This window comes from Engystomops pustulosus, chromosome 8 (genome assembly GCF_040894005.1).
Source record: "Engystomops pustulosus chromosome 8, aEngPut4.maternal, whole genome shotgun sequence".
Lineage (NCBI taxonomy): Eukaryota > Metazoa > Chordata > Amphibia > Anura > Leptodactylidae > Engystomops > Engystomops pustulosus.
In genome coordinates, this window is record NC_092418.1 from 33,416,984 (window position 1) to 33,438,272 (window position 21,289).

General features: G+C 43.9%; 3 long non-coding RNA genes across 7 annotated transcripts in view; 1 reads left to right on the top strand and 2 right to left on the bottom strand.

Moving 5' to 3' along the window:
- Positions 1–21,289, top strand: part of LOC140075104 (uncharacterized) — a 140,036-nt gene that overhangs the window by 112,998 nt on the left and 5,749 nt on the right. The gene's annotated exons all lie outside the window — the stretch shown is intronic.
- On the bottom strand, positions 6,067–7,251 carry LOC140075276 (uncharacterized). Its single transcript, XR_011849381.1, has 3 exons — positions 7,150–7,251; positions 6,334–6,487; positions 6,067–6,140 (listed from the first exon to the last, which is right to left on the bottom strand). It is a non-coding gene; the product is annotated as an uncharacterized lncRNA (long non-coding RNA).
- Positions 9,762–19,672, bottom strand: LOC140075146 (uncharacterized). The gene is made up of 3 exons (XR_011849354.1): positions 19,575–19,672; positions 10,308–10,456; positions 9,762–9,984 (listed from the first exon to the last, which is right to left on the bottom strand). It is a non-coding gene; the product is annotated as an uncharacterized lncRNA (long non-coding RNA).

Here is a 21,289-nt window from a genome sequence, read left to right on the forward strand (position 1 = left end):
TATACTTGCATATGCTGGATGTGTGTGTGCGTATTTGCTGTATATGTGTGTATTTGTTCTATACATAGTATGTGTACGCCCAACTGTATATGGAGGGTTCACCTGGACTGTTGGAGGCAGGTAGTGGTGGAAGGGATTATTTTAAGGCCTTTCACTTTAATAGGAAAGGATTTGCTGCACTTTCCTCCTCCCCCTTTTCCTGTTTAGCAGGTCTCCTCCTCTCCCTCTGTGGACTGCAGCACTCACCGGAAGCAGTATCTCCCTCCCTCCCTAATTTATTGTTTCATTTTACTGTTTTGAGTATCTGTGTCTTATAGTTCTGAAGTCACAGCTGTCAGAGAAAAATTGAAGATGAGAGAATGCTGCTTTGCTCGTCTGGCCGACTTGTCACCTGGGAGTCCAGAAGGGTGTAGTGCAGTCCCGAGCCGTTTTTTCCTTTGGATGGAAAGATCACAATACAAGTGTCTTCTGTTTTAAGATTTACGCGTTTTGAAAATTGTTAAAGAAAATATTATGTTAATAAATGCTGTGACTTGTTTTCCACCACCCAACATGAGCCTCGGTGTTTACTGATTTACCTTTTTAAGTATTATTTGTGGATATTATTTTATTGGGATAACAGAGTTTTGTTGCCTTGGCAAGTGCCGGGTTGGCCAGTCTTTATATACTTCATGTATAAATATAAGATGTATATATATCATATGGGGGATATTTATCAGGGCCTCTGTGCCACGTCAATGGTGTAGAAGCCCTGAAATGATTGCAAATACTAACTTATTGCAAGCACTTGCGATTATTTTCGCAACCAGACGTACAGATATACGGTACATCAGAGGTCAGAGCCTCTTAATGTATCGGGCTGCACGAGCGCTGGTGCATGATAAATAACCCCCATATGTGTATATAGAGGGGCACATTTACTTATAATGTAGCCAACTGCACTAAAAATGCTCTGGCAGTGTATGATGCTGCACCAGATTCATTAAGAACGTGCGCCAGAAATCATGAATCCACACACCGCGTGCACTACTCCTATTTCTACTATCACAATGCACTTACATGTCCGGTTGGGAGGAAGGGAAAACAATGGGGGACATAACACAAGGAAAAATGGAAGGTGCTGGGAATAACGCAAGGAGAAAGGGTTGATGGGGGGTGTAATAGTGATTGTGCAACATTACCTACAGGACACATGACACGTATCTCTCCAACACCACCAAATGCAGAATGGTGGCGATGGAGAGCGGGGATCTGTTCTGACTTCAATATGTCATGACTGAGATCACTGTCACTGGTCAGTCTGTATTGATTGGTGAGTTTCAGTGATCAACATCGCAGGACCAATCATATTGGTCCTGTGATTTCAGTGGGTAGGTGTCCCCTTGCGATCCCCACGCACCTCATGCACTCGTCACCCTGTCTCGCAAACCACAGAACCAGGAAGTCACTGCGCTCAGTGTCCAATATATATCGGACCGGAGTACTAAGGAGTTAAAAAGACTGGAGCGCTATCAATGGTAAAAACTGGCATGGATCTACATAAACACATTTGAGGAAGTAGTCAGTTCTTTTTAGTAATCCTAGTAACATTGTACAATAATATCACACAAAAATTACAGTCACAAGTAAAGCACATTACACATTGTTACAGTAGCAAATAAAGCGCATTAGACAAAATGACAGAAAGAACATACAGCGCTTAGGGGGGGAAGCTATGTTATCCTCAGATACAGAATCAGCGAGTTAGGGAGGCTCAGAATTAGTTCTGTCCTCCACTTCTTCTTCCTCATCTGATTAGGAGGGCCATAAATCCAGTTTTACCTCCACCTGAAAGTAATTGGCTTCCCACAGCCTCCTATGTCCCCCAAGTACTTGACTTTACTGTTGTTCCAGGAGCCTAAGTACAAACTTAGGTTATCTGAAGGTTATCTGAAATTGGCCATTTCAAATTGGCAGATGACCCGCTGGACTTGATTGTTGAGCAAACCAACTTATATGCGCAGCAATTTTTAGAAACCAACTCCAATTCCTTTCATACCAGGCCATATAGATGGTATCCAACCACTAGGGGAAAATTCAAAAATTTTGGGGATTGGTACTGAATATGGGCCTGGCATAAAATCATCCGTAAGGGACTATTCATCTAAAGATCTCTTACATTATACCCCCTTGTACAGATTAACAATGCCCAGTGGCCAATATTTGCCAGAAAAAACGTGCCAGATATGGCATAAAGCTTTAAAGAGGACCTGTCACCTAAATTGTCGGCAATAGGAGCTGCTTACTAAATCATAATCATCGGACCGCTTGCAAAGCTGTCCGATGTATTCATGAGGAGGTGGTCCGAGGCGCTGCCTCTTCCACGGACCGCCCCGCTCGCTCCATAGGCCCAGCAGTGACTGCCGCGCGCTAGGCGGCAGTCACCACCCCTAGACATGCCCCAATCCCCGCCCCCTCATGAATACGTCGGACAGCTTTGCGAGCTGTCCGACAATTACATTGTACCCGCCGCAGTGTTTGATAGCGTTACCGGAGGTTTCCGGTAACACTATTACTCTAAAACTGCGGCGTTTGATCAAGCACTAGGAGCTGCTTACTTTAGTAAGCAGCTCCTAGTGCCGAAAATTTAGGTGACAGGTCCTCTTTAAGAAATGAGTCCAAAACAGGCTACACTCACACATTTCTATATCTATGAGGGAAGGGACAGTCATATTCAGCCCCTGATTGTCCTCTATCCCTAACAATAACTGGGAAGATTGTCTGGGGCCTCCTGCATTCAGTGTTTGACCCGGGGTACCACGTGTACCTTGATAATTAGTACACTAGTGTGCCCTTGTTTCAGGGCCTGCCCAAGAAAGAAACACTGGCATGTGGGACGGTCCGCAGGAATCAGGGGCCCCTTCCTAAGACCCTAATAGGCCAAACCCTGCAGGTTGGGAAGAGCAGAATACCACACAGTGATGGGGTCCTCTTTTAAACTTTTTTAAACTTTTTTAAACAAAAGCTCAACGACGCTCCTTCCATTCTTTACCCTGTTGTGGGCTCATAAAGCGGTTTACATCCACATGGGGATTATTGCCATAGTAAGAAGAAACTGCCCAAACCCTTGTGAAACCCTTTTCAATATGAAATGACCTCTAAAATCATTGAATCTTACATTTTCTTGAAAAATTGCGGTTCTATTAGAAAGTCACCTAATATCCAAATAAAATATTAGAACATTTAAAAACCGACGACAACATAAAGTAGATTTATGGTAAATGTTATTTAGTAACCCATTTGGATGGTTAGACTTACTGTACAATGGGAATAACATTTAGAAATCAAAAAATCACATTTTTTTCAAAAATTTCACCAATTTTCACACTTTTTAATAAATAAATGCAAACCATAACAACCAAAATATACCACTAACGTGAAGTACAACACATCACAAAGAAACTATCTCAAAATCACCTGTGTATGATGGACCGTTCTAAATTTATAACTGCAAATAGTGACAGATAACAGATTTTAAAAATTGTGCTTGGTCCTGAAGCTATATAATGGCTTAGACACAAAGGGGTTAATACACCACATACATCTTGGATAGATGGGTGAGCTCCCTAGTATAGCTGTGCCCTTTGACGTGAGATGGGACTGGGGGCTAGTCACAACTACCACAACATGATCAGGCAGTATGGATAGAAGGGTGAATGGTGGGAGTTCCATTGGTGGCTGTTAGTGGTATAGCCGCAGGTGAAATGCTTTACACTGCAGTACATTATCCTTATTAATCAGTGATCAAGAGTTTGTGTATAAGGAAAATGAATGAAAAGAAAACGAGAAAAAAAAAATTCCAATTATAAACCATTTTATTAACTAAATAAGATAATACAGATACAATAGAAAAGATATTTCCTAATGACTCCTTATGTTATAATATTCATGCTGAGATTTGCATCACATTGTACTCAATACTGTACAATAGCAAAAAGGAAACAATGGAAACAGATTCAAAACAACAATTTTACTACTTGAAATTTAAAATTAACATTTTCCAAATTTAAAACCCGAAAATACAATTCTGTTTATTTGTATACTGTATGCTGTATGCTGTATACAAGGGAGTTCAGATTCTTTATAGAAGTATTTTATTCATTAGCAGGAGTCCTAGCATCGAGAAAACGCCAAAAGCTGAAGGTTTGCCTGAAAATAATAATCAGATTTTCAGTAATGGGGTAAAAAGGGAGGATGATAACAGGCAAAGCAAATAGAGAAGTAGGAAGAACTCTGCTCCGTTCAGCTACTTTTTTATTCGCATTTACTGTGATGAATCCTTGATGACAACTCAATGATGTGCATTATAGCTGGTGTTGCACTCTAAACACTAATTTCTAGAATTTGTGTTCAAAGAATCTTAAGACCTTTTCATCTGAAAAAAAGAACACATGAAAATTGATGAAAATCTGCAGTATTACTCTCCTACTACTGACACAGGTTTATGTCCACACCACAGGAGATTTAGATGCCTAGCTCAAATTTATTTATGGCACAGTTATTTAATGTTATGAAAATTAGGTCTCCCGAAAGAGCTATGGTGTTGTCTCCATAGTGAGATTTATAGCCTCTGCGGATGGATAACATTGCGGTGCGTTGTCCAACGAGGATTCAAGTCTGCCGCGATTCATGTAGCTTGTGTGCCCGAGTTCCTTCATCCGTCACTTCTGCACCGAGGTCCGCCGGTGTTCACATTCTTATCCCCGGTGCTTGCGACACAATTCCAAATGTTAAATCCTGGGCGTTGTCTGACGGACCGCCCCCCAATTTCTGTCGCATGCAAGCCGGTGCCGATGCGCCAAAGTCCCAGGGCAATTCGGCGCAAAACGGAAATCGTCGAGAAACCCGACGAAAATGTGTCCGATGGACCATTAGTAAATGAGCCCCACTGTTTCATTGACTCATATGGAGCCACCTACCAAAAGGTGCGGTTAGAGGTACAGTTTTCCTTATTCCATTCCAAAGATTCCCTTTCCTAGAAATCTTTTTTTTGGAGAAGGCATCACTACCACCACCAATGTTCTCTACCTAGTGCCACAGCATTACAGAACCCTACAACCACATTCTTAAAGGGAACCTGTCATCAGAAATTGCTCTAATTAATCAATACCAGTATGTTGTCAAGCAGCTGAACAGTTTCTAGGTCATGTTTCTTTCATTACTCAGATTGATGGCATCATCCAAAAAAATTTACTTTTATGTCACGGAGGCAGAGAGTTTAACATTGAAGTAAAGCTCTCCTGCCTCTGAGCACCTTCTCCCATGTGATTCACATCATGTGCCCAACTTCAAAAGATCTGATCAATGAGGCCTCTGGACACAGGAGCATAATTACAGTAAAGGGGAATTTTAAGGCAGGGAAAACTTGACTTCTCCGCCTCTTTGAAGTGAGATGTGAATTAGTTTTATGATGTCAAAGTTGATATTCTGGTTGATGCCACCACGCCAGGCCATGGAAGAATCATGATCTAGAACAGTGGTTCTCAACCTTTCTAATGCTGTGACCCCGCAATACAGTTCCTCATGCTGTGGTGACCCCGAACCATGCAACTCGCAGTAAAAACACAGTAAAATTGCGGCTCTGATGGCTTTAGGCGACCCCCGGTTTTGGTCGTTCGACCCCCGCTGGGGTCCCGATCCACAGGTTGAGAACCACTGATCTAGAAGCTGCTCAGCTGCTGCTTGTGGGGTATTAGGCCAATTTCTGATGACAGGTTCCTTTTAACATACCTTTAAAAAGTAAATAGTATAATGGTAGATGTTATACTCCAGGCATTGGTAATTAGTGTACGGGATACCTAACATAAATCAGTCCTCTGTGTGCTCGGTACATGCACAGTAGTTCTTCTTTGGGCAGAGATGCCTAGTAAAGCTGATGCGCATGTGCCGGGCACACTGAGGACTGGTCGTATGCCTCACGGCAGCAGCATTGGTTATAGAAGATTGGGGGAAGAGGTAGAGGACCCCTTTATAAAATACTGTCATTTCTGCACACATACTGTAGATAATATCGCACATAACAACTTACCTGCCAGCCTAAAAGGTCCGATGCTTACACTTCCATGGACATCAACATCAGCAGCCGCTCTAGAACCACAAGGCTACAAGAGAACATAACCGGATATTAGTCACAAGCATTATGTATTACACATCTTCCTATAGGAAAGGTTTCATTGTTAAAAAGAGTGAAATAATGTATGCATTGTGTGATATAGCCATGATGTGTGATATATCAGTATAGGGAGTCTGTATACAGGGCTGGGTTCTACATAAAGTACTTATATCAGTACTTACAGACACACATGAGCCGCGGCAGAGGTGCACTTGGCAGTGGAGGTATACATAGTTATGATCACCCACAAACTTGAAGACCTGGAAGTAGAACTTCCCTTGAGGGGAAACACCATTTTCTAGAACATTGATGGTACTGTCTTCTCTGTTGGGACAGCTGTGGGGAAAACATATGAAGATTTGTATATAGCGCATATTTTAGAAGTGACGGTATTTTCAGACTCGGCGATGGCGCAGCACTGATTGTTGTATCTGTTAAAGGATGGTGAACCTGAAATCCTCCAGATTCCTTCAGGTTTTTTGGAGGTCGGTTAATACATATTATACAGACAAATAGGGGCAGATTTACTTACCCGGCCCATTCGCGATCCAGCGGCGCGTTCTCTGAACAGGATTCGGGTCCGGACGGGATTTATGAAGGTAGTTCCTCCGCCGTCCACTAGGTGGCGATGCTGCGCTGAAAATCATCTGAACGCGCCGGAATACACCGAGCTGGACCAGGTGAAGGTAAGCGCTTCCCAAGAGACACATTTTCGGTTATTAAATGCGCCGGTTTTTCCGAATACGTTGGGTTTTCGTTCGGCCACAATTCAGGTACAATCGGCGCAAATCGGAAATATTCGGGTAACACGTCGGGAAAACGCGAATCGGGCCCTTAGTAAATGACCCCCATAGCATTCTTTAAGGAGGATTTTAATATTGCAAATCTATACTTATTTTTGGGTGTTATGCCCCGCACCCTGACTTATAAGCTACTTTTGTCTGTCTCCCTTTTCAGAACTACATATGGTAGGACATGGAGCCTGAAGTAGCTCTTACACTGTGTAGTGGCTACGATTGGATACTGCAACTCAGCTCCCATTTACTGAACTGCCCCCTGGACAGAGATATTGGGGGAGATTTATCAGAAGTGTCTAAGATCTGAACTGTTCTAGGTGCTCATGGCAACCAATCAGAGCTCAGCTTTCATTTTCCTAAAGCCTTTTATAGAAGTGAAGATAAGCTCTGATTGGTTTCCATGGGCAACTAGAACAGTTTTACCTCAGACACTTCTGATAATTCTCCACCATTGTCTTCAATACCATCCTCTGAAGGCCCCTAAGAACAGCAGGTCAGTATAGATATATAAATGGTTCTCTAAAGACATTTTTAAAGTTGTAGACAAACATTACAATGATCCCTATCTGACTTTGCACTAAAAATATTGTGCAAACTGCGTGCACATGTATTTATAAAGTTTTGCCGCAAATTTTGTGTCGCTGCTGCACTGTGTCTGACAAGACCGGAAAAATGTCCACCAAAAGGGCTTTTACTGCTTAGTCCAACTATGTGCCACATTACTAACACCACTGCCACTGTGCCAGCTAGGCCAGCAGCTAGGATAACACCACTGCCACTGTGCCAGCTAGGTCAGCAGCTAGACTAACACCACAGCCACTGTGCCAGCTAGGCCAGCAGCTAGGCTAACACCACTGCCACTGTGCCAGCTAGGCCAGCAGCTATACTAACACCACTACCACTGTGCCAGCTAGGCCACCAGCTAGGGTAACACCACTACCACTGTGCCAGCTAGGCCAACACCACTGCCACTGTGCCATCTAGGCCAGCAGCTAGGGTAACACCACTACCACTGTGCCAGCTAGGCCAGCAGCTATACTAACACCACTACCACTGTGCCAGCTAGGCCAGCAGCTAGGCTAACACCACTGCCACTGTGCCAGCTAGGCTAACACCACTGCTACTGTGCCAGCTAGGCCAGCAGCTAGGGTAACACCACTACCACTGTGCCAGCTAGGCCAGCAGCTATACTAACACCACTACCACTCTGCCAGCTAGACCAGCAGCTAGGCTAACACCACTGCCACTGTGCCAGCTAGGCCAGCAGCTAGGGTAACACCACTGTCACTGTGCCAGCTAGGCCAGCAGCTAGACGAGCAGCTAGGGAAACACCACTGCCACTGTACCAGCTAGTCCAGCAGCTAGGGTAACACCACTGCCACTGTGCCAGCTAGGCCAGCAGCTAGGCTAACACCACTGCCACTGTGCCATCTAGGCCAGCAGCTAGGGTAACACCACTGTCACTGTGCCAGCTAGGCCAGCAGCTAGACTAACATGTATGTAGGAGAAAGTTTAAAATATTAATGATAATTTAGAATAGTGATGTGAACCACATTTGGGGCTGTAACAGTTGGCTGTAATGGATATAATAGATGCCCAAATTACAGTGGTAAAGTTGTAAAAAAAAACATAAAAAGAGAAAACATTATTTTCAAGTACAAGCCGAGTTTTTCAGGACACATTTTCAGCTAAAAACAGGCTTATAGGCTTATACTGGGGTCAATGGTTCAGATCTGACAAACTGACTGCACCTTTTTTCTGTCTGATTTTGTACTGAAAAGATCATCTTTGGAGCTTGTACTTGTATTTATAAAGTGTTTACACCAGTTTTGTGTCTGTTAGTCAGAGTTTGCGACTCATTTAATACAGCGACTTTATACACTGTAAAAAAAGTTGGTGGCCACCTCCAGAGCAGCGCAGGGGGCGCCAGGATTCAATGATCTGCCGCATCCTGCACCAGATTATGTCAAAGCTATACTTGTAAGCCAGCCTTGTCATAACGTCAATGTCGATGTTCAGCATCATCCAATATGTTTAGGGTGTCCAGCGCTAAGGATTTTGGAGTCAGGAAGTAAACAAAATAGGTAGTGGACAATTGGCTCCACATCTCATAATGGTGTTTGACAACGATTGGTAATTTCATGCTGGGGAATGTGCTGGGCATATCCTCTCCTTAGGAGACTCCTATATATATGATATAATTAGGAAATAGGTCCACAACATCCCACCTTGTAGCCACGCCCCTCTCACATGACCAAGTGGAACAGGATGAGGAAGATATTCAAAAGAGCATAGCAGCTGTCCTGGATTCCATAGGTTCTCCTCCGAGGATCTCTTTGCCAATCTAATTAGTAAGAGGTCTATTTTTCTTTATTTTATCTATTTTTATTTTTACTGTTTTGCTTTTATGTATGTCTGTTTATTTCACATTTTTGTAACCTATGAACATATCGTCATTTAATATGTTACTCTTTGTGGCTCTTTATGTTCACATACATTTGGAGAAGTGAATTACAGCTAAACTGTGTTACCTTGTGAGTGTCTAACGGGTAGCTATAAGAAGTTTCTGTCCCGGTGAACAGCAATTTCCGTCAGCTCCAGAAAGATTTATGGAGCAGGGTGGTCATGCAAGGCCGTCTGCTCCATCACTCACATGGAGCAACAAGGGGTCCGACGGAGGTATGTGGGACCCCATAGGACCCCTCGTTTTCATGAACGTTTTCGTACTATTACAGCGTGCGTCGGGAAGGGGTTAACAATATGGAGAACTGGAAGCCAATGCTATTATCTTACCTGTTTAAAATGATGTCATATTTTATATTGTCATAGATATTGTTGGATGGTGTGGCAAAGCAGCTGACCATCCGCAGGCTGTAGTCTGGGGTAGGATCTACAATGCGAACTCCAACATATAAATTATCTTTAGTTGAGAGGTCGACTATTGGACCAGGATGTTGAGTTGTGTAGTTGATATTTTTGAAGATTTCCATCTTCACCATGAATTTTCCATTTCCCTCCACGGTTATGTATGTTATGCTATAATGAAAAAAATACAATGATACTGAAACATTGGGGGCTTGAAAGGGAGATCTCAGCATGACCTTTAAGGTCAATGCTTTACTATGTTATCACTGCCAATTGCTGCAGGTTAGCTCTTGGCACTGACATAATCCTGTAGGAATTACACCACGTGTGTCCCTGGCCTAAGGGGCTCCTCCAAACCTTTACCCATTCGCTGTAAATAGCCTCCCATAGACTATATAACAAATCAAATTATTTCTAGACTAAATGCAAACCTGAACCCACTCATCATGCAACATATAACACGTAAGTAATAATCCATGTGGATATTTATTTACCTTGGATCTGGGCGAATAATGTCTGGGAGTGAGACATTGAGGTCAAGTGGGTAAGAACAGGTCACATTAATAACATATGTCTCCCTGTATATAATTCCACCGGGTGGCAAGAATATTTGGTTTTTGTAAGTTCCGTGAGTGTTGGTGACCTATGAGATAAATAAGATGTAATTAAGGTAGGTGTATATGCTACATATGTGGTAATGCCTACAGGTCAAAGCCTACGCCAGCCTTCATTGGTAGAGTACTACACAGTATTGTCATACTAACACCACAAAGAAGACGAAACAAAAACCAAAATGTAGAAAGCAATAAATAAAACTTTCATAGATCAATTAAAACAAATCCATTTAAAAAGACAACATACTCATACTGTAGAGTGGTTGTCACCGAAATGTGTCTTTTGACCCTCTTAGTGAACTTAGGGGTACATCAATAAAAATAAACATTTATGGTATCTAAATGAGAATTAATGATGAAAAATAAATCTTGTAGACCCAATAAAGCCCAGTCTAACATTGGTTCTAGATTGCATTGTTCCTAAACCACTATAGCTAAGGTACATCCATGTATTCTAAAATATCACTATTATAGGGATGGTTTGTGTTATGTGACTCCTGTGTGAGCTCAAGATGCCTTTATATTGGTCACTAGAGATGAGCGAACATACTCGTCCGAGCTTGATGCTCGATCGAGCATTAGCGTACTCGTAACTGCTCGTTGCTTGGACGAATACTTCGCCCGCTCGAGAAAATGGCAGCTCCCGCCGTTTTGCTTTTTGGCGGCCAGAAACAGAGCCAATCACAAGCCAGGAGACTCTGCACTCCACCCAGCATGACGTGGTACCCTTACACGTAGATAGCAGTGGTTGGCTGGCCAGATCAGGTGACCCTGGGATAGACTAGCCGCTGCCCGCGCTGCTCGGATCATTCTGTGTCTGGATGCCGCTAGGGAGAGAGCTGCTGCTGGTCAGGGAAAGCGTTAGGGTGTTCTATTAGCTTACTGTTAGGCAGGAGTGATTCTACAACAACCCAACAGCCCTTCTTAGGGCTACAATAACGTTATACTTTTTTTTTTCATTTGCTTGTGGCTGGGCTTGCTGGCAGCTAGTAGTGCAGCTAGTACCATATATTTTTTTTTTTTTCCAACTTACATTTTATTGAATAGTTTAAAGTTTCACAAAAATAACAGATAGTACAACAGGATCGTTATAGTCATGAAAAGTGTACATTGTATTCACAATAAGTTCTTATAGAACCTGCACGATAGGTAGCAGAACATATACATCATGTAGACAATGTATTGGTCCTGCAAATAACTTGTCGTTATCAAGGACAAGAATGAACAAGGACCATCGAGAGGTCCATTTTCTGTTAAGCTTCTATTTTCATATTATTACTCTGAAACTTCACATCTAAATATCAGCATTTAGGAATTAAAGAAAAATAAACATAAACATTCCCGGAGGAAGAACAGTGTATACGGAAGAAAAGAAACTACCCATGGATCTCCTATGTGTCTCCATAGTAATGAGGTTTATGTCACTAAGGAAGGCCGTCTTCTATAGCGTCCCAAGAGGCCCAGATCGTACAGAATTGGTCCGTCTTTTCATGTAGAGAGGCGGTCATATATTCCAGTGTTCTCATGTGCCGCACACGTGTACATAAATCTGATAAAGTAGGGGGAGTCGACTTCTTCCAGAATAATGGAACTAGAGTTTTTGCTGCACTCAAGATATGTAGAAATAACCTAGTTCGGGGCTTCCCTAGTCCTAATGGAGGCAGTCCCAAGAGAAACGCTACCGGATCTTTTTCTAATGTAGTGTCTAGGGTTTTCTGTAGTAGCATGTGTACCTCAGACCAGAAAGTTTGGATAGATGGACAGTCCCAGAAGATGTGAAATAAAGATGCCCCAGGTCCATCGCACCTCCAGCATATGTCAGGAATAAGTGGGTTAAGTCTGTGGAGTAGCATTGGTGTATGGTACCATTGCATCAGGATTTTATACTGATTCTCTTTATAAATGGCTGACAGAGCTCCTCTGGGTGCATTCTCCCAAACTATCTTCCATACTGACTCCGGTAATGTTTTACCTAACCATTCCTCCCATTTAAGCATATATGAGTGTCTAACTGGTTCTGGGTTTGTTTGTGTCATAAGTAGAACGTATATATCTGAGATCAGACCCTTTGATGTGGAATTATTTAGACTAATCCGTTCAAACGCTGTGAGGGGTGGTATGGAGGCAGATCCCAATATTTTAAGACAAAATTGATAGATCTGGGGATAAGTATCAGTTACTGGGGTAAATTGATCGGATGCGGAACAGAGATCTGTGATAGTAAGGAGTTGTTTAGTCGTAGGATGGGCCAGGTCTCTAATTCGGAAAATGTTCATTGGCTTCCAAAAATTAACAAAGTCTGCTCCAAGACTTTGGGGTAAGTGTGGGGTATATAAAAAGGGGGTGAGCGGTGACAGCTAGTACCATATTGTGAGGAATTTGCAGGGGGACTTGCTACCGTTGTGTTTAGCTCTTAGTGACACACATATCCACCTCAAACACCAAAGTGGGAAAATTTATTAGGGGTTTGATTTCAATTAGGCACAGTCTGCCAGTTTCTTTTTATTTTACGTTTATTTTTTTAATAACTCAGTGTCATCTCATCTGGCATAGCAGTGTGCTTTCATACTTGGCTAGAAAATAGCCATAGGAGAATCCAAACGTCTTACTTACGCCTACAGTAGCGTTATATATATTTGATTTCTGGTTGATCTGCTGGTGGCTGTCCTTGCTGCAGTGCATCTACTAGCAAATTGTGAGCAATTTGGAGTGAGACTTGCGACCGCTGTGTTTTGCGCTTAGTGACGCACATATCCATCGCAAAGACCGAAGTGGGAAAATTTATTAGGGCCTGGGGTTGTATTTCAATTAGGCACAGTCTGCCATTTCCTTTTTTATTTTACGTTTATTTTTTTAATAACTCAGCGTCATCTCATCTGGCATAGTAGTGTGCTTTCATACTTGGCTAGAAAATAGCCATAGGAGAATCCAAACGGCTTACTTACGCCTACAGTAGCGTTATATATATTTGATTTCTGGTTGATCTGCTGGTGGCTCTAGTTGCTGCAGTGCATCTACTAGCAAATTGTGAGCAATTTGGAGTGAGACTTGTGACCGCTGTGTTTTGCGCTTAGTGACGCACATATCCATCGCAAAGACCGAAGTGGGAAAATTTATTAGGGCCCGGGGTTGTATTTCAGTTAGGCACAGTCTGCCATTTCCTTTTTTATTTTACGTTTATTTTTTTCATAACTCAGCGTCGTCTCATCTGGCATAGCAGTGTGCTTTCATACTTGGCTAGAAAATAGCTATAGCAATAGGATAGCATCGTTTGGTTTTAAAAACTAAAAAACACAAAAAAAAACAAAAAAAAAAACAAAAAAAAAAAAGTTAAAAAAAAATTCAAGTTATAACTCTCATTTTCAAAATGTTTAACCCGAGGGTTAGGGGTAGAGGACGAGGGCGGGGACGTGGGCGTCCAACTACTGCAGGGGTCAGAGGCCGTGGTCCTGGGCGGGGTGAGACACCACCTGCTTATGAGGGAGCAGGGGAACGCCGCAGAGCTACACTCCCTAGGTTCATGTCTGAAGTTACTAGGACTCGTGGTAGAGCACTGTTGAGGCCAGAACAGTGCGAACAGGTGATGTCGTGGATTGCCGACAATGCTTCGAGCAATTTGTCCACCAGTCAGTCTTCCACGCAGTCCACCCATGTCACCGAAATCGGCACTCCTCCAGCTCCTGCACCTCAGCCTCCTCCCCCCCAGTCTGCCCCCTCCCAGGAAAATTTGGCATTTGAACCGGCATACTCTGAGGAACTGTTTTCTGGACCCTTCCCACAGTCACAAACCACTTGTCCGGTTGCTGCTGAGCAATTTTCCGATGCCCAGGTTTTCCACCAGTCGCAGTCTGTGGGTGATGATGACCTTCTTGACGTAGTGGAAGAAGTGTGTAAAGAGGTGTCCGACGATGAGGAGACACGGTTGTCAGACAGTGGGGAAGTTGTTGTCAGGGCAGGAAGTCCGAGGGGGGAGCAGACTGAGGGATCGGAGGATGATGAGGTGACAGACCCAAGCTGGGTTGATAGGCCGGGTGAACACAGTGCTTCTGAGACGGAGGAGAGTCCTCGACCAGAGCAGGTTGGAAGAGGCAGTGGTGGGGCCAGACGGAGAGGCAGGGCCAGACCTGGTTTATCAGCGCCAAATGTGTCAACTAGTGAAGCTCCCGTGGCGAGGGCTCCTGCGGCGAGGGCTAGATTTTCAGAAGTCTGGAGGTTCTTTAAGGAAACACCGGATGACCGACGGACTGTGGTGTGCAACATTTGCCAAACCAGGATCAGCAGGGGTTCCACCACTACTAGCTTAACTACCACCAGTATGCGCAGGCATATGAATGCTAAACACCCCACTCAGTGGCAACAAGCGCGTTCACCTCCGGCCGTGCACACCACTGTGCCAGCTGATAGTCAGCCCCCTGCCCAGGACCCTGGCACAAAAACCCCATCGTCGCCTCCACGATCCTCCACAGCATCCACCAGCGTTCAGCTCTCCATACCCCAGACGCTGGAGCGGAAACGCAAATATAGTGCAACCCACCCGCACGCCCAAGCCCTTAATGTCCACATCTCCAGATTGCTCAGCCTGGAGATGCTGCCCTATAGGCTAGACTGAGGCCTTTCGCAACCTCATGGCGGCGGCCGCCCCTCGGTATTCGGTCCCCAGCCGCCACTACTTTTCCCGATGTGCCGTCCCAGCCCTGCACTAGCACGTGTCAGACAACATCATCCGTGCCCTGACCAACGCCGTTTCTGACAAGGTCCACCTGACCACGGACACGTGGACGAGTGCTGCCGGGCAGGGCCACTATATATCGCTGACGGCACATTGGGTTAACTTGGTGGAGGCTGGGACCGAGTCTGACCCTGCGGCTGGTCATATACTGCCGACGCCGAGGATTGCGGGGCCTACCTCGGTCCAGGTGTTTCAGGCCTACTATGCCTCCTCCTCCTCCCACCCCTCCTCCACCTCCTCCTCCGAACTACCATCCGTGGGCATGGCGCCATCAGTCGGTAGCTCTAGGCACAGCAGCAGTGCCGTCGCTAAGCGACAGCAGGCGGTGCTCAAACTGCTGAGCCTAGGCGATAAAAGGCACACCGCCCAAGAACTATTACTGGGCATCACGACGCAGACTGATCTGTGGCTGGCACCGCTGAACCTGAAGCCAGGCATGGTTGTGTGTGACAACGGCCGTAACCTGGTGGCGGCTCTGCAACTCGGCAGACTGACACATGTGCCATGCCTGGCCCATGTGTTAAATCTGATAGTTCAGCGTTTCCTCAAGACATACCCCAATCTGTCTGATTTGCTCACGAAGGTGCGCCGCATCTGTGCGCATTTCAGGAAGTCCAGCACAGATGCTACCACTCTCAGGGCAGCGCAGCGCCGCCTCCAACTGCCCGCTCACCGACTGTTGTGCGATGTGCCCACGAGGTGGAATTCAACACTGACCATGTTATCCAGAGTTTACCAGCAGCGCCGAGCGATTGTAGACTGCCAGAGGTCAACTTCCACCAGAACTGGTAGTCAGGTCAGTCAGCTTCCTCAAGTCTACAATGAGGAGTGGACGTGGATGTCTGATATCTGTCAGGTGCTGAGTAACTTTGAGGAGTCAACACAGATCAACCAGAAATCAAATATATATAACGCTACTGTAGGCGTAATTAAGCCGTTTGTATTCTCCTATGGCTATTTTCTAGCCAAGTATTACAGCACACTACTATGCCAGATGAGATGACGCTGAGTTATGAAAAAAATAAACGTAAAATAAAAAAGGAAATGGCAGACTGTGCCTAATTGAAATACAACCCCGGGCCCTAATAAATTTTCCCACTTCGGTCTTTGCGATGGATATGTGCGTCACTAAAACACAGTGGTCGCAAGTCTGACTCCAAATTGCTCACAATTTACTAGTAGATGCACTGCAGCAACTACAGCCACCAGCAGATCAACCAGAAATCAAATATATATAACGCTACTGTAGGCGTAATTAAGCCGTTTGTATTCTCCTATGGCTATTTTCTAGCCAAGTATTACAGCACACTACTATGCAAGATGAGATGACACTGAGTTATTAAAACAATAAACGTAAAATAAAAAGAAACTGGCAGACTGTGCCTAATTCTACTCAAACCCCTAATAAATTTTCCCACTTTGGTGTTTGAGGTGGATATGTGTGTCACTAAGAGCTAAACACAACGGTAGCAAGTCCCCCTGCTAATTCCTCACAATATGGTACTAGCTGCAAATAAAAAAAAAAAAAATTATAACGTTATTGTAGCCCTAAGAAGGGCTGTTGGGTTCTTTTAGAATCACTCCTGCCTAACAGTAAGCTAATAGAACACCCTAACGCTTTCCCTGAGCAGCAGCAGCTCTCTCCCTAGCGGCATCCAGACAGAGAATGATCCGAGCAGCGCGGGCAGCGGCTAGTCTATCCCAGGGTCACCTGATCTGGCCAGCCAACCACTGCTATCTACGTGTAAGGGTACCACGTCATGCTGGGTGGAGTGCAGAGTCTCCTGGCTTGTGATTGGCTCTGTTTCTGGCCGCCAAAAAGCAAAACGGCGGGAGCTGCCATTTTCTCGAGCGGGCAAAATACTCGTCCGAGCAACGAGCAGTTACGAGTACGCTAATGCTCGAGCATCAAGCTCGGACGAGTATGTTCGCTCATCTCTAGTAAGGAGCAAATGGACGGCTGATAAAATTTAATTCCTTAAGTTAGAGGGAGTGGTTATTGTTAGTTATTATGTACACTAACAGTTTATATATTGATGGAATCTTCATATAATATTGGGGCACAATTACTTACAAGGTCACTCGGGTTCACAGAAAGTGCATTGTCCGTCTGTAATGCAGCGTGCGGCAAATCACTAAGATCATGCGCCAGAAATCATGAATGTGTCGCTTCCCGCTCAGGCCTGACAGAGTTCACCATCTTTTTGTGGTGCACCTTTAATATAGGGCGTGTGACATAATTTTAAAAATACGCGCTTGGTCAGAATCAGTCTTTTTGCTCGACGGCACGTCCCCTAATTTGTAACGCATGGAAACAGCGCAGCTGCACAATAAAAGGGTTGCGTGCAACACAATCCCAGCGCAGACACTTCTTAGATACCTGTGCAAGCCGTTTTAACCCTGCAGAATGTGCACCGTCTGACAAAAGTGCAGCGCGCGACCCTTAGCAAATGAGCCCCATAGTCTAGGATTGTCGAGTGGCAGAGCTATAATATACATTACTCTCTAGTTTATATAGTTTTCAGGATTGAGCTCTATTCACATAGAAATCAGACTGATCCAATCAAGTACAGAGTATTCCCCATTATTATCTGCTCAGGGGTCTCCTATATTATTATTGTCTGATCTGGGCTCTTCATTATATTTTTGTGTGACGTCTCCATTGCTATTATCTGCGCTGGAGGTCAAGGTCATTATTGTCTGTTCTGGTGACTCCATTACTTCTGTGCTGGCGGGGGAGTTACTCTCTTTGAACAGTCTCTTCTTTTAGTTATCTTTACCCAGCACCGGAGGGTTTGTTATTCATTTGTTATAGTTTTATCTATTCCTTTCTACTGGAACAAGGGTGATTCCAATAGCACAACAACGAGGGCAAGCAACATATACAACACTTCTCCTCCTAACTATACCCTCACCACCGCCTGGTGCCTACTTTAACATTATTATTATTATTATTATTATTATTATTATTATTATCTGCTCTGATGGGTCATGAATATTAATGTCTGATCTGAGATCCATATTTATTGCCTGGTTTGGGCATTGGATTATTGACTGGTCTTGGTCTTATAATTTCTGGAGTGGAATTATGTGCTATATTCTGTGGTCACATTTGGTGTTTCTGCATTCCAGGAGCCAACATCCATAATGCGGAATGAGACACTATGGGGGTCATTTACTAAGGGCCCAATTCGCGTTTTCCCGATGTGTTACTCGAATATTTCCGATTTGCGCCGATTTTCCCTGTATTGCCCCGGGATTTTGGTGAACGTGATCGGATTGTGGCGCATCGGCGCTGACATGCACATGGTGGAAATCGGGGGGCGTGGCCGAACGAAAACCCGACGGATTCGGAAAAACCGCCGCATTTTTAAAAAAAAAAGTGTCGCGGAGCTTGCACTTACCTTCACTAGCAATAGGCCGGTGAACTTGAGTGCATTCCGGGGAACTTCAGCGCATTTCGGAGGAACTGCCTTAATGAATCCCAGCCGGACCCTTAATGTGCCCGATATCCTGCATGTGTTGCTTCAGGTCCAACAGAGTTCACCATCTTTTTACTGGTGCATGTCATTGCTAGGACTTGCGACACATTTATTAAAGTTTTTGCATTTGACAAACACAAAACATCCCTCTTCCAAAAAGCGGTAACAGTAGTAAGCATAATTATTGTGCCTAGAGATGAGGGGATAGGATACACTGTTCGTGTTCAGGGTGCGAGTGTGCCCCACGCAACCAGGACTTATTACTACAGACGGTCCCCTACTTAAGGACACCCGACTTACAGACAACCCATAGTTACAGACAGACCCCTCTGCCCACTGTGACCTCTGGTGAAGCTCTCTGGATGCTTTAAAATAGTCCCAGACTGCAATAATCAGCTTAAAATTGTCTGCAATGAAGCTTTATTGATAATTCTTGGTCCTATTACAGCAAAAAAATTTGAAACTCCAATTGTCACTGGGGCAAAAAAAAAAATTGTCGGGAACTACAATGATAAAATATACAGTTTCGACTTACATACAAATTCAACTTAAGAACAAACCTACAGTCCCTATCTTGTATGTAACCCGGGGACTGCCTGTAATTTGGCTGCTGCACAGCAAATTGATGCCCCTAGCACTAGCCATGGCTGTGATTGGCAGAGGGGACACACAGGGCACACCCAAACCTCATACCCAAATGTGATGCTCACTATAAATGTGATGGTGTATAAAATCGTTTTATTTTGGGTTCTCACTTAGTTTTGGCCAGAGTCCCAATTATCCTTCAATTGGGGAAGACTCTTTCCAGTAAAGCCGCCATATTAGGCCGTCATGGTTACCAGTCACTACTTTACTCATTGGCCTGTATTTACACTTATAGTTGAGTAATTCTGCTGCTTTCTTATTGTTTTTCTATTGATCAGTATACAGACTTACCCCCACATTATTCTGCTTCTGAACCAATTTTGAGTATTTCTTCTGCTTTCCTATAGGCCAGTATTCAGACTGACAGGCTGCCACATTATTGTGCTGCTTTCTGACACAATAGACACAGATTTTGGGCCTATCATTATGACCCTATGGCAGACCTGGGTATTGTATGACCTGAGGGCCACATCCAGCCCTCTGACTATCTCTGACCATAATTATATATGGTCTCCCCATAAATAAAAATGGTGCAATTAGGTTCTCCATATGTTCATTGAATCATCATAATGTTTTATTTACAGTTTTTTTCATGTACGGACAGGATATATACTGATATACAGTATATAGGTATTGGGTAGAACTGAGTTATATATATCAGTCCCATAGGGCCCCATGGGAGAATGAATTGCCCCCCCTGCTCTAGAAGAACCTTATAATCTTACTGCAAACTGTTGTATTATAGATTTTCCCATATAAATGTAGAAAGTTCCAAATCCCCATCTAGTAGTGAGATTTATTCATCCACCTGATACCAAGATGTAACCAAATTATCAGCATAACAGTGTAATTCTATTCAGGACGTAATTTGGATTTTTATTGATTAAACATCAAGTTATCAGGGAAATGAATTTTAGACAGCGGTTATATGAGTGACAGAAGAAATGACAAAATTAGATGCTTAATTTTAATATAAAACTTGGGATAAAAAAGCAATAAATAATAGTAATAATGATACCAGGGCTACATGAGTCACGTGATGGAATATTGGGACACGAGGAGCTGGAGCTGTGACATCACAACAGCTGAACAGAAGCAGAATGTGTTACTAGAGGAGACATCTGGGAGGAGACGGCTCCATGGAAGTCCTGCTGCGCATGGGATCTGCTCTTTTTGGCCTTGTTCACACATCGCTGGGGGAAACCGCATGTATACTAAGTGTTTGTGCTGTGATTATCTGGGCATTTATTACAATTATCAGGCAGAAATATCTCTCTAGGTTGTAGGTGATGGGCAGGTTTACTAACATTATCTACAAGTCAGTGTAAGGTAATAAAACGCCTTAGTTGTAGTAATGTCTAATGCTGGTGGAGGAGGCTGATGCAGGGTGAGACTATCCGCTCTACATTTACCCCTCCAGAGGTGCTCATAGATTTAGGAATAGAAAAGTGCAGCTAAAATTCTTTTTTTTTTTTTTTAAATGTCCCTATTTTGTTTAACATTATTTTATCTTTGCTGATTTTCTGACATATTGTTATGATCCCCCAATGTCATTACAATATATACAATGTCCCCTAAATTAGTTCAAACAACCCCCCCCCAAAAAAAAAAAATTACAAATATAAAACCCGCTGCCTCCATATGTACATAGTGCAGTGTATGAAGGACGATCCCAATGACTTATTATACACAATGTTTCCCCAATGTAATGTTATTCTGATAATAGCGCCGCCCCCGGGAGAAGCCATATTGGGGTAACCCAGGGCCGGGCGTGGACGACTGGCTGTCACATTGATGGGGATATAAAAGTTCTGTTCTTTGTACCAGATGTGATGATACGACTAGTACAGAAGCTTTCCCCCATACAGGCTGCGCTATGTGTGTATTATCTCCTATAGTGAGGACACTGATACATGTCCGTGTGATCGCTGGAGGGAAGAAAAGCGCCAGTATCCGGAGGTGTGAATGTGAGCCTATTCCTGGATGAAGTCTTCCTGCTTCCTACA